Source organism: Anastrepha ludens, chromosome 2 (assembly GCF_028408465.1).
Source record: "Anastrepha ludens isolate Willacy chromosome 2, idAnaLude1.1, whole genome shotgun sequence".
Taxonomy (NCBI): Eukaryota; Metazoa; Arthropoda; class Insecta; order Diptera; family Tephritidae; genus Anastrepha; species Anastrepha ludens.
The window spans coordinates 163,017,377-163,031,267 of record NC_071498.1 but is presented as its reverse complement, the minus strand read 5'-3'; the positions used below and the strand labels follow the sequence as shown (position 1 = coordinate 163,031,267).

Here is a 13,891-nt window from a genome sequence, read left to right as displayed (position 1 = left end):
GTTGAAATTATCTATAATCTGCTTAGGCAATTTGTGGCAACATTGAGAATAAGTAGTTATATGTGTATGTGTATATTTGTCTATTGCTTCATACGAGAACAAAGTATTATTCTTTACTTTTAATAAGAAAAAAAAAACATACATACACATACACATTTTTGGTCATATATGTGTGCATATATGTATACCTGTGGTAGACTTGAGTGACGCATGAGCAACCTCTACTTGGTTGATTGTGCCGTGGGATGTATTTTATTATTTGAGTGGCATAGATTCAATGGCTCAAATAATTGTTGATACATAAATCTTTTAGGGAAAGTCACAAATTTGGGGAAAAATAAAACAAAACTCCTCATATTTTAAGCCAAGTTTTCTTTAAAAAAAACTGTTTATGAAATTATATATAAAGGGTTTTCCAATAACAGGTGTTATTTTGAATATCCCGCTATTTCGGTAGATGTCATTTTTGAAGCTGTCATTAATTGATATTTGACAAGTAGACACTAAGCCATTAATAAACATGGAACGATACACGCTTAAACAACGCATTGAAATTTTAAAGTACACTATAAAAATGGTGAAAATTCGGCAGAGACGGTTCGTAAAACTCGAACATTTTTGGGTCATCGTGAAGCACCTTGTCGGGCCGCAATACAGAAATTGGTAAAAAAAATTCGAGCTGTTGGGACAAGTTAGTGATGTGTAGAATAAAACCAGTGCACGTCGCTTAAGAACAGCCGAGAATATTGCTGTTGTAGCCGAAAGTGTTGAAGAAACCCCAGGTTTGTCCATTCCTCGACCGGTTTGGGAATCAGGCATTCCACAAACGTCATTACACCGCATTTCGCATAACGATTTGGGTCTTAAAGCTTATGAAGTCCAGTTAACACAAGAACTCAAGCCGGCCGTACATCAACATCGTCGTGTCTTTGCTGATTGGGTAGTTGAAATGCATGAAAATGATCCGGAAATCCAACGAAAAATCATCTTGAGTGACGAGGCCCATTTGAACCTCGGTGGCTTCATCAACAAGCAAAATTATCGGGTCTGGAGCTCAGAAAATTCAAGAGTTATTGTTGAAAAGCCTCTCTATCCTCAACTGTGACTGGCGGAGTCATTGGACCTTACTTTTTCGAAAATGAAGTTGAAGCAACAGTTACGGTGAATGGATTGCGCTATCGAGAGATGATTAACGATTTTTTATGACCGGAATTGGATGGTATTGATCTGGGCAATGTTTATTTTCAACAAGACGGCGCTACGTGCCCCACAAGCAACGAAACCAGTGATCTTTGATCAAAATAACACCTCTTATTGGAAAACCCTTTATAAGTTTTCCACAAAATATATATTTTCCCATTTTGAGAAGACCTATCCATTTACGAGTTTTGGATATATAGCCCAGACAATATCGACCCAAGCCCAGTGAATTGTTTCGGGACGATAATCTTGGCTGAGATTTGCATTTATCCAGTTTCACAACTCATTTCTGAAAATAGACCAATTATTTTTCCAGGCGAAACACATGACAATCAGCATTTGAACTAAATCAGAACTAATTTAGATAAACTAAACTTACACTTAACTACACTTCTTAAATAAAAAGGAATTTACTCTGTTTGCATAGAAGCGTCAACCAAAGGATGCGCCGTCCCGGGCTCATTTCAGCAATGCAAATTTTGAAAGACATCGGAAGCACATCACTAGAGAACTCCGCCCATTTCCGATCTGCCCTTGATCTCGAAATTTTTTATCGAGAAGTAATACACGTAAACTGTTTTACCTGGTTTCAATGCCGCACAATTTATCAAATATTTTCTGTTCATCTTGCCTTTCGAGACATAAACAAACTTAACGCCCTCTTTTGCACAACACAAACAGTGTTGTCTGCTAAAAGTTTTAACTTCTATAATTTTGAGTACTTTTTATTTAGAATTCTAAAAATTTGATTTTCCAAGAGGGCATCTGGGATATATTATATTAAGTAGCTCAAAATGGCTGACACAGGGTGAAAATTAGATCTTACATCACCTTTAATTATTGTTTCATGATACGTAAAGGTTTTTCCAATAACAGGTGTTAGGTGTTAAACAGGAGAGATGATTAACGATATTTTCATTATCAACAAGACGGCACTACGTGTCGCACAAGCAACGAAACCATTGATCTTTAACGGGAAAAGTTTGCGGAGCGTGTTATATCTCGAAGCGGTGATCACAATTGGCCACTGAGATCTTGAGATTTAACACCTTGTGACTTTTTTCTTTGGGGCCACGTGAAAGAGAAGGTCTACGCTAAAAGCCGATCAGTCAGGTCGATTCGAGGCTTCAAAGATGGAATTCGTGAGGCTATCGAGGACATAGGCCAGCCACTTTGCAATTCGGTTATGGAAAATTTCATGAAAAGGATATTGTCCTGTAAGCGTGGTCATGGTGGTCATTAGCCTGATGTTATTTTTCACTATTAACGTTATACCTTCCTCTTTATAATGAAATAAACATCCGATCATTTATATTAAAAAAAAGTAATATTCTTTGAATATCAAAATAACCCCTCTATTAAATAACCCTATAGTTAGAACGATTAAAACAAATTAAAAAAGTATCAAACCACTGCTACACTGTTTTATTAGTTTCAAGTAACTTTTATAAAATTTTTTAATTGTTGTAATATATCTTATATGTGCGCGTTCCTACAGCCTGTGAGTGAAATATTGCACCACAAAATTTTGACAAATTTTGACTATGTATTTACTTGTTTTTTAATTTAAATTATTTGTATTTAAAAACATAGTTCATTTTATAATAAAGACCATATTTATCCAAGTTACAAACTTAATATTGTAGTTTCGAGATTTAAAAGATTCACATAAGATTTATAAGAATTCGATAAATTTTCATCAAAATTTTAGCATTTTCAATCAGAATTTTAATCAGAACATTTGGATACGCACTTTTTTAGCCCATAAAATTTTAATATAATAAAGAGCCAATTTTAAGTGACTCTAAATTCTCGTTTTTACAAATCTTTTTCGCTAACGATGTTGCATAATTTCTCCATTAAAAAATTTTGCGGATTTGTTTCGCTGAAGTGTCACGGAAGAAAAAGCTTAGCACAGTCACCAAACACAAAAATTGCCAAATGCCCATTTCTATTTCTCTTGAATTCTAATTAAACTTAACAAACTCAGAAGCTCAGAAGCTTAGAAACCTATATTCGTTACTACATCGAATTTCTCATAGTTCTCTCATAGTTCTGCAGCTAACTCAAACATCGACATACATACTGCAAAGATTCCAGTCGAAACCCCTCAGAATGATCTCAAAGAGCCCTTTCTATATCACAAATACACAAATTCCGCAAAGCATCCGCAGTATTTTTCTCTTAAATAAATTAAATAGCTTCCACTAAAAATATTGCTTAATGCTTAGAAAAAAGATCGCAATAAAGAAATGGATTTTAAAAAAAATCTAATTAAAAAGTTTTACATTTTTATGAAAATTTATTCAATTTTTCTAATTTTCGTAAACAGTTGGAAACTCGAATTTATATAGTTAAAAAAAAAATAATAATGGGCACTAAAAAACATAGACAAATAAAATATTGAAGTGCTGAATGTGTTTCACTTGCTGTATGTTTTAGTACAAGTCAGGGTCACCACAGATGTACAAATATGGACATAAAAACAAATGAAAGGAAATGTTATCTCAGTTGTAAAATGTACGCATACATATATGAATGTATGTGTATATGTATGTATGTTAGTTGAAAGTATTCACAGGAAAGCACAGCTACACAAAACTGCATTGCAACACTGCCAATTGTTTGGCAAATGTGAATAACCAACAACAAAGCCATTCAACAACCAATTCATTCATCACGTAATTATAGCGAAGAGTAAATAGAGCAGTGCAGTGTTAAAACTTAAGTGCACATCCTAAACCATGTAAATTTTAACCAACTGTTTATAACGAAATATGTGCATACGCACACACAAACACAGGGCTACGTGAAGATGTAGGGGTATTTGTTTAAGTATTAACTAATTAGCGAATTGAGAATACAACTGACACTACTGTCTCGCGTTATTTTAGCAGGAGAGTGTAAAACACATACACGCATACATACAAGGTACATTACTACGAACATACAAATATTCAACACGAAGAATAGTTTTCCTTATGCCTTATGCAGTTAATTGTTTTCATTTATTTGGAATTAAAATTTGTTGACACTTCGTCAATTTATTGACACTTTTATTTTTGTGTAGACTTGCACTTTACCTGTTAGACATTTAAATGATTTTCTGTAATGAAATTTCAAGGATTCATTTGTTAGCATACATGTACGAACATGCCTACAATAGGATGGACCGAAAAAAAAACTATTTTAAAATTGCTATTTTTTTAAATAAATATATAATAAGCTTTGCCATTTAACAAAACATTAGAAAGCTGTTACATGTGTTTTTTTTTAATTTTACCCTTGAATGCCAATGCCTTGAAAATTACCATTTTCGTAAATTTAGTATTAACAGAACTGAAAACAAAATTATTTTAAATTTGTTATATCGCCGAAAAAATAGATAGAAATATTAAAAAATATCTTTCTTTTGATTTTTTTTTATATATTCTTAATTTATTTTATTTTTTTAATATTTACTCTTGACGTCAATGCTTTAAAAATTACCATTGAATACACTTTTTCGTAAATTTAGTATTTACAGAACCAAAAAAAGATTATTTTAAATTAAAAAAAAAAATTTTTTTTTAAATTTGTAATATCAAAAATATCAGAAAGCTGTTTTTGGACTACTATTTTGTTTTTGTTATTGTTTTTTTTTAATATTTACCCTTGGCGTCAATGCTTTGAAAATTACTAATCATTACACTTTTGCGTAAATTTAGTATTAAAAGGACCGAAAACAATTTTTTTTCAATTTGTAATTTTTGTTTCTTTTTATTTGATGTTTTTTTTTAATTTTGCCCCTTACGTCAATGCTTTGAAAATCACTATTGAATACACTTTTTCGTAAATTTAGTTCTGTAATTTTTTTTTTTAATTTTAATTCATGCAGCCAAAAAAATAAGATATTAGTTTTACTATTTTACAAATTTTTTTGTTTTTTTATTTTTTTTTAATATTTACTTTGACGTGCTTTGAAAATTACTATTGAATACACTTTTTCGTAAATTTAGTTCTGTAATTTTTTTTTTAATTTTAATTCATACGGCCAAAAAAATAAGATACTGGTTTTACTATTTTTACTTATTTTTTTTGTTTTTTTATTTTTTTTAATATTTACCCTTGACGTCATTGCTTTGAAAATTACTAATGATTTACACTTTTCCGTAAATTTAATATTAAAAGGACCCAAAAAAAATTTTGAATTTGTTATTGTTTTTTCCTTTAATTTGTTATACGGAGGAAAAAATTTGATAGCTGTTTTTTACTATTTTTTGTTTTTTTATTTTCATTGTTTTTTTTTTATTTTTATTTTTGCCCTGGAAAATTATCATTGAATATACAGGACCGCAAAAAAATTAGTAACAAGACCGAAAAATAAATTTTATTTTAAATTTGTTATGGTATTCTTTTAATTTGTTATATGACCAAAAACTCAGATGGTGTTTACTATTTTATTTTTTTTTTAATTTTTTTTCTTATTATTTTACATATAATACATTATTTTTATTTTAATATTTACCCTTGACGTCAATGACAATTACTAATAATTACACTTTTCCGTAAATTTAGTTTAAAATCTTTACAGCCTAGTATTAGTCAACCTCCTCTTCTAATGTCCCGTCATAAATATCCAAAAAATTATACCCTGTAAAAATAGCTTAGCATTTTTTTTTAATAAAGTCATTTTGTACCATCCACTTTATATATACATATGTATGTGTGTATGCATGCGCTTGCATACCTATTTTTTTAAATTATCACATATTTAGTACAGAAGTGAGTAGGCGTAAATGTGCGCGTGTGAACTCAGTTTGCTTATTGTTGCAATTATTTTTTTAAATAACTTTACACTTTAATTACTATGCAAATATTCACAGTACAGACAGGCGCATATCTATCCTACACACATACGTACACATACATACATACATGACTCAGTGTGCACGTGTTTTTGTATACTCGAATGTGTTTGTTTATGTTTAAAGTTTCTTTTGTAAATATCCGTCAATTATCCGTGAAGCAGCGTCGACAGCGGCGCATTTTTCACAGCTTATTTTCGTTTTTTTTTTCTTTGTTTTTTTTTAATTTTTTTTTTTCATTTTTTTTTGGGGTTTGTTGATTTACTGCCGACAAAGGCGCATCATCCGATCGCCGCTGTCACCATCAACGTCAAAGCCAACACCGCCGTCAGCATCACATCAGCACTGTTGCTGCCGTTGTCGTTATTTATGTGTGAATTTTACAAATTGTTTGCTATTTCAATTACACGTCAACCGATTTCCCACAACACTTAGATTACCTATGCTAACTAAATATAATACAAGAAAACATTCAGCAAATAAATATAAATTAAGTGCAATAAAATAGCAACAGAACAGCAATTACACGCTGTGTTTCATCGCAAATGTTTACAACATTGAAGGGCTGCAGCGAGAAATTAAAGTAATCAGTAGTCAACAAACCATTGCTAAGTAACTTTAATTTGTAAAATTTTCTTTTTCGCACACACGAGTTCTATTTCCTATATGAACAGACACGAATAAACGTGTCTGCCAATTTTTGTGGCTCTCGCCCGCTGCAGGGTGTCACACGTGCTTAATTTGACGCCTTCGTTTCTCCTCGCTGCCGTTTTTTTCACGATTTTATGCTTAATTCTTATTCACTTTTTTCCTTTATGTAGGTATGTACATACCTATGTATATATAATTTTTTGTTTTAATTTACGTGGTAACTAATTGCCTTTTCGCATCATTGTCGCTGACTTTATTTGTCATCCACATTGCCCATACCTAGATGAGCAGCCATCAATGCACATCAATATCACATTCACTCAAAAATCACCTCGCAACACCTTAGATTGCTGCAACACCCACCTCTGTGCGCCTTCTCCTGCTCATATTACCTTCCTCTGCCTTTACACCATCACTTACCGCAACTCCTCACCACCGCTCGCTCCCATTGGCCTCTAATCTACACGAGATTGCTCATTAAGTTACTTGAAGCATAATTTTATCAGCTTTGAAAAAAGAAAACAAAAATGCGAGTACTCGAGTTATATGAACTTATTGAATTAAGTCACGTCTAAGTGAGGCGACAACCAAACTAGGCAAGCGGGAAATAATTTACATTAAATGCAAATCAGTACTCCCATTTTTTTTTTTTTTTTCGCCCATAAAAAACGTACAAGAATATAAGCTCACGAAGAAAAGCTTCAAGTCATAAATTTATATAGGGTGTTTGTTAGGCGAATACCCTGTTTCATAGAGGTAGCTGTCAAACCAACTATCCCAGAGAAAATTTGACATTTCTGTACAGTATTAGATTTAGATGTATTGGAGGTTTGCACTTCGACCTAATGGTCTTTTATGCCCTCTACTCATCACAGTACTTCGTCCAGACCCGGCTCCTTTATTAAATTTAAGATAGAGCTGTGTTGGACTGAGCGTATGTGGTTTTCTTCTGGCTGCGAATGGCCAAGATGTCTCAACCTTCTCCGCGCATTCATGGAGAAGGTGCATTGGAGTCTCCTGGGATTAATCGCAGAAGCGACCTTGGTCCGTTCTTGCGATATGGTGACAGTAGTTAGGCAATTGAACTTCACGAATGGCCTTCTACTGCCAGACACTTTTATTCCTAAGTACAAAACTAAACCAAATATTGGGTTGGCAACTAAATAATTGCGCATTTCACTCATAGATGACTTCAGTTCAATTTTTAGGGTTGCAGTCGTAGAACAAATGTAAAACATATTTTGTTATTTGATAGTTGGCAATCCAGCTTTCAATAAGTAAAAAAAGTTGTTTGATCGGTTGCGTAGTTTTCGTTTGAAGTTCCTTTAAAAATGGAAAATCAAAAGGAACACTTTTCGAGATATTTTGCTTTTTTATTTCGGCAAAGGGACCACATGCATCGCAAGCTTATAAAAAGTGATGTGCTGTTTATGGTGACGAAGCCTTAAAAGAACGGCAAGGTCAAAATTGGTTTGCCAAATTTCATTCTGGAGATTTTTCTCTCAAAGGTGAAAAACGCTCTCGTCGTCCAGTTGAAGTTGATGACGCCTTTATCAAAGCAATTATCGATTCGGATCGTCACAGTACAACACATGAGGTTTCAGAGAAACTTCATGTATCACAAACATGCATTAAAAATCACTTAAAACAACTTGGCTATGTTCAAAAACTCGTCACACGGGTTCCTTAAGATCTAAAAGAAACGCATTTAACAGCTGCCATTTGCTAAAGAAACGTAATGAAAATGATTCGGTCTTGAAACGACTGGTAAATGGCGATGAAAAATGGGTTGTTTACAACAATATCAAGCGGAAAAGATCGTGGAGTAGGCCAGGTGATCTAACTCAAACAACATCAAAAGCTGATATTCATCAAAAGAAGGTTTTGCCATCAGTTTTGTGGGATTACAAAGGAATTGTCTACTTTGAACTCTTACCACTCAACCGAACGATCAATTCTGATGTCTAGATTGAACAACTAACGAAAGTAAACAATGCAGTTGAAGAAAAGCTGCTGCCGTAGCCGAATGGGTTGATGCATGATTACCATTCGGAATTCACAGAGAGAACGTTGGTTCGAATCTCGGTGAAACACCAAAATTAAGAAAATAAGAAATGTATGCTAGGAAGATTTTGTTTAATTTTTTATAAATATTTATGAGATCATTATGCAGGCAATACCTCTATTTACCATTTTAATAAAGTAAACATACTGAACCACCGATTTGTTTGCTGAAATAGAATTTTCGTTTGAAAGATGCGTCAAATTTTCGAAAATTCCTTTAATTTCCTTTTAGAAACTACTTTAAGTAATCGAAAGTGTATCCTATTCTACGCTAACGCTGTGTTATGAGTACAGAAGTGGACAATAGATCCAATAGGTACAAAACTACATACATACATAAATTATTATTTTCATTACCATTAGTGAATAATATAAATTCAATACACCTTTAATTCATCTTCCTCAAACATAGCCAGTAGTTTGGTTAGGAGGAAGCGACGGATCCAAAGTGAAGCTTTCGATTCTGTTCTCACATTTTCGTACAGCCGGGCGTATGAGCAACGAGTACCCCACACCCCTTTGTTGCCATTACTCGAAAATTTTCGAACATATCTTCGAGAATATAATTTGAGCGTTGCTTGTTTTGATTAGTTTACCCTTTTTTCAGCACATTTGGAAAACTTAAATCCAAATTATTCATACACGGAGCTAAAATCGTTGAAATAATTAGATACAGAATCTTTGGAGCTATAGAAATACTGACAAATAAAATAACAATTTTTTGTTGCTCAAATTGTTCAAAAGCTCAACATTTTTAAACAATCATTTGAGTAGGTAGATAAAATGGCAAGCGTACCACAGTCACACTTCAAGTAGCACTTACGTGCCGTTTTGATACCCTAATGTGGACCATTACCTGTGCAAAGAAAAATTTTTTGGAAGAGAAAACCTTCTACAGCCCTCCAGTGCTGTTGATGTAGTGGAGGAGAGAAAAGGGATCTAGGCTGGAAAATTTTCTTCAAGTCATCCCCTAAGGGCACGCTAAGGAATCTCAAGCGTCTAACCGCCAGAGCCGGACATTTGCAGAGAAAGTGTTTAACAGTATCTTTCTCTGCAGGATCCCCAGAGCTTCTGCAATAGGGGTTGGTACGGAATTCCAAGCTTCTCCGCATGAGTACCGACCACCCAGTGGCCAGTGAACACCGCAATGAGTTTGGAAATTGAATGGTGTGGGATTCCCATCACCTTAAGCGTTCTGTTTCAATCGTAATGGGGCCATAGTGTTTTCGAAATAGTTAGCACACAATCAGACAGACCTCCATCTGTCTTGCGCTATTTTTAGAAAGAAATTGTGTAGTTTCTCTTTAACAACGGACAAAGGGACACCGATGCCTGAGAGAGGGACAACTGAAACCGGTTCTGTCGACCCATAGATATCCATAGCCCAATCCTCAAATCTCAGTTTGTGGTTGGAGGGATCAGTGCGAAGAACAGAGAAAGAAGGGGAGATCTGCTTCAAGATGCTACTATGTCCTAGAGGAAATTGTCTCCAGAAGCCAATCTCCTTCAAACTAATAGCGTTCTGAGCAGCAATAGATTTAACTTGCAGATCCACAGGAAGTAAGTGCAGAGTGATGTTAAGCGCAGCAGTGATGTTGAGCGCATCCAGTTCTCTGCACTCTCTCTAGTTTAGTGGTGTTGTAGCCCTTCTAAAGAACTACCCACCAAACTAGGCAACCATATGTAAAAATTGGCAGAACCACTAAGTTGTACATCCAAAATACGACACGTGGCTTGAGACCTCATTTTTTGCCGAACATAGATTTATAGACGTAGAAGACTATACTTGCCCCTTTAACTCGATTTTCTATGTGCAGCTTCCAATGGAGCTTGGGGTCAAGTATTACACCAAGATACCCGACTTCCGATGCGAATGTAAGACACTGATTGTTTAGTCTTGGAAGCTTAAAAGGCCGAGGTGTATTTCCTGGTGAATAGCATCAACTCCGCTTTGTCAGAGTTGACTCTGAGACCGCAACTGGCAGCCCAACTACTGAGTGTTTGAACACTGAATGCTATTGAAATGAGTTAGAGCTACTTGCACTGCTCAATACTCAGGTATCCAGAGCTGTATATCAAAGTATCCTAACGCAGTTGATTTCATATTTCAGTAAGAATAACAGAAGTTAATTTAAATTTCTCGAGCTGATTTCTTCACGTGGTGTAAAAATGGCGCTCGAGAGATAAATCCCCTGCTGATGCTAAGGTCGCTGAAAGAAGGAACACTATCTTAATGCCCTTGGCGGAGATCCAGAATACCTTTGACTGTGTGTAAACAGTTCTTTGTGCTTTCTTCGATATCGAGGGAGCTTTCGACAATGCCTCACACTAGGGGGTATGTAGCGCACTTAAGAAGAGAAACGTGCAGCGACCCATTTGCAGATGGATAGTGTCCCTGCTATAGACAAGGATATCTGAAACCGCAGTAGCGGACCGTACTATCCAGCTACAAACAAGTAAGGGTTGTACACATGCGGGAAGGTCTGGTGACACTTGCTGACAAACAATGGAATCTGCTGTCAAGGATACGCGGATGACGTTGTAATCATAGCGAGAGGCAGGTTCTAGAACATTCTTTGCGACATACTGCAAAGAGCTTTAAACCTGACTAAAAGTTGGAGTGCTGTTTAGGATCTGAATATAAAACCGTCCGAAACATCCACCTGGAAAGTAGTTTTACCAGGAATGAGAGAGATCAGCATGGACGGTGCTGTTATTGGTTTGGTCAGCGAAGTTAAGTATCTTGGTCTTGTCCTGTATGCCAAACTTAGATGGAAGAGGTATGCTGACGCAGTATTGTCCAAAGCAACGAAGGCGCTAATGATCTAGCAAGAAAATCCTGTGACTGTAGCCCAAGTATACTGAAATGGATGTACATCATTCATTCATCACATCAGAGGGATTACGCTGAAAAACATCAATCGTCCAACATCAATTGATTAATCGTTAATGCGCTGCAAATTTTGAAAAAAAAGCGGCTCAGTTTATTTGAGCTCGAACATAAATTCTCAAAGCCGTATCCGATGGAATGAATATTTATTGAAGTGCATTGAACTTTCGGTGATAGCTAAAGTTCAGCTGTCTTAGCTTCCTTCAATTGGATTAAAGTTGTATTCTAAATTACTATATACCGTTAGAAGGATCCAAGGATGCATTTGCAATCAAAATGTTTACTTTTAAACCAAAGTTGCGTATAGATTTTTTTATTTAAAAAAAATATGCTAAAAAGTTCAATATTTAACAGAATGTTGAAGCAAAAACAACAAACTTAAAAATACTTTTATTGAAAATCAGAAAAATTAAGTCAAGTGCAAATAAAAAAAAAAAAACAATGAGCTACTGATCTGGGTTTTTTTTTTGTTTTTTTTTTTTGTTGCCTAGACTAAGTAACTGATGTCTCAAAATCTTTGCTAAAGCGTATGCGCGCCTTGATTATTATAACTTCATACATTTATTATGCCTTTGTAAGCGCGTAAGTATGTTTGTATATTTGTGCGTATTAGACATGCTAGTGGTTTAAATTATCTATTGCTTTAGGTTAAGGCCAACTAGAAAATATCGAGCATTTAAGCAAGAAGACAATTGGCAAAAAACAACAAAGCACAAAGCACAATGCTTTAAGCGGCAATTAGAAATAGAAATTGAATAATAAAAAGGCAAAATGCCAAATCGAAGGCGTTTCAAACAAATCTAAAGATTAAAAGTTACATGAAATATAAAACTTACAAAAAATTGCATGCCGCTGGAAATAAATCATTGCCGAAAAGTATTATCCATAGACGCGCGTACATACATTTAAATGCAACGACAAGTGCTGACCTTCAAAACTGGCTGCCATACATTTTACTGCTGCAATATGACTGCTACTGTTTTGCCTGGATATGTTTTTCAGATTGAAGGGGATTCAGGTATAAGCGGATTTGTGAATTTAATAAAAGCAAGTATTTGCATAATTTTTAAGTTTAAAAACGCATATAGATGAATATGAAATTTCAGATAAGTGAACAAAAGAAAAAACGATATGCATGACGAGCTCGCTTGACTACGCAGGTCTGTGCTTTACTTGTCTGCAGTAGACAAAAGATTCAGGAAACGAACATGTTGCTTTTTTTTAAACTAATTGCAAATTTAGCATGCAAATCAAAGTGTATTACCCAATTACTTGCAAATCACAAATAAAAACTATGAATTTGACATCAAAGATTAGACGATGCAATAACTTAGTGGTACCAGTTTGCTTCACCGCTCATACGCGATATGCTGCGCCAAGTTCAGTCGAGTTAAAATATAATCGCATGCGCCAATAGAAATATGACAATGCAAGAAATTTTAAGTATATAGGACGTGCCATCGAGCACAGCCACATTCACAAGCACACACACATACACCTGGACAAATCCTTGCTAAAAGCAGTCACACCACCAAATTTTTCAAAGACACCAAAACAGACCTTTTTTTTTTTTGTTATGAAAATTATAGTTCGTGCACAAAATTACGTTTACAAATTTTCAAAGAAAAAATATATTCAAATCTCAAATACACAAAATTCATATTCATAAACCGTCATATTATTCGTCACTTCCGTACCTTTTATTCGCACCAAAAACACAAATATCGTCGCAAAAAGTTCAGCGCAAATGGTAATCTGTCAACATGCGACAATCACTGCTGATTCGGCTACTGGGCCTGATTTGCTGAACACGATCCTCCTCCAGACAAGACACGTACTCGTTTGCGTATTGTATTTGTTCGTGTGTATGCGTATGTATTTGCAGTTAGCATCCGTGCGTAGCCACAACCAAACAATCAGAACTCACTTAAAAGCAAAAACCTATTAGACTAATCCCGATACTCAAATCGTTACACCGTCGTTTGCGGCCAGCAAGAAGACACTGATACCCCATTCTGTACGTTCAGTTGTATAAATAAACAAAATTAGGCATCTCACACCGAAGCACATGCGAACGCACTCGCGCACACACTCAAGCATATGTATGTGTATGTACTTTTTAAATGTATGAGTTAGGCGCGGAATGATAGTCGCACGATTATCGGTGTTTGTAGAATTCGCCTTCGCTTGCAGTTTGACTTTTGCGCTCGCATTCTCAGTTTGTAAGCTCTGCTCCTCG

The 13,891-nt window shown here is 34.9% G+C and overlaps 1 protein-coding gene across 1 annotated transcript in view; it reads right to left on the bottom strand.

The window, feature by feature from the left end:
• Positions 1–13,643, bottom strand: part of LOC128855722 (elongation of very long chain fatty acids protein 7) — a 71,304-nt gene extending 57,661 nt beyond the window's left edge. Inside the window, exon 1 of the mRNA XM_054090869.1 lies at positions 13,350–13,643. The gene's annotated coding sequence lies outside the window, so the exon portion shown is untranslated. The remainder of the gene's footprint in view (positions 1–13,349) is intronic.
• Between the last annotated feature and the right edge of the window lie 248 nt (positions 13,644–13,891).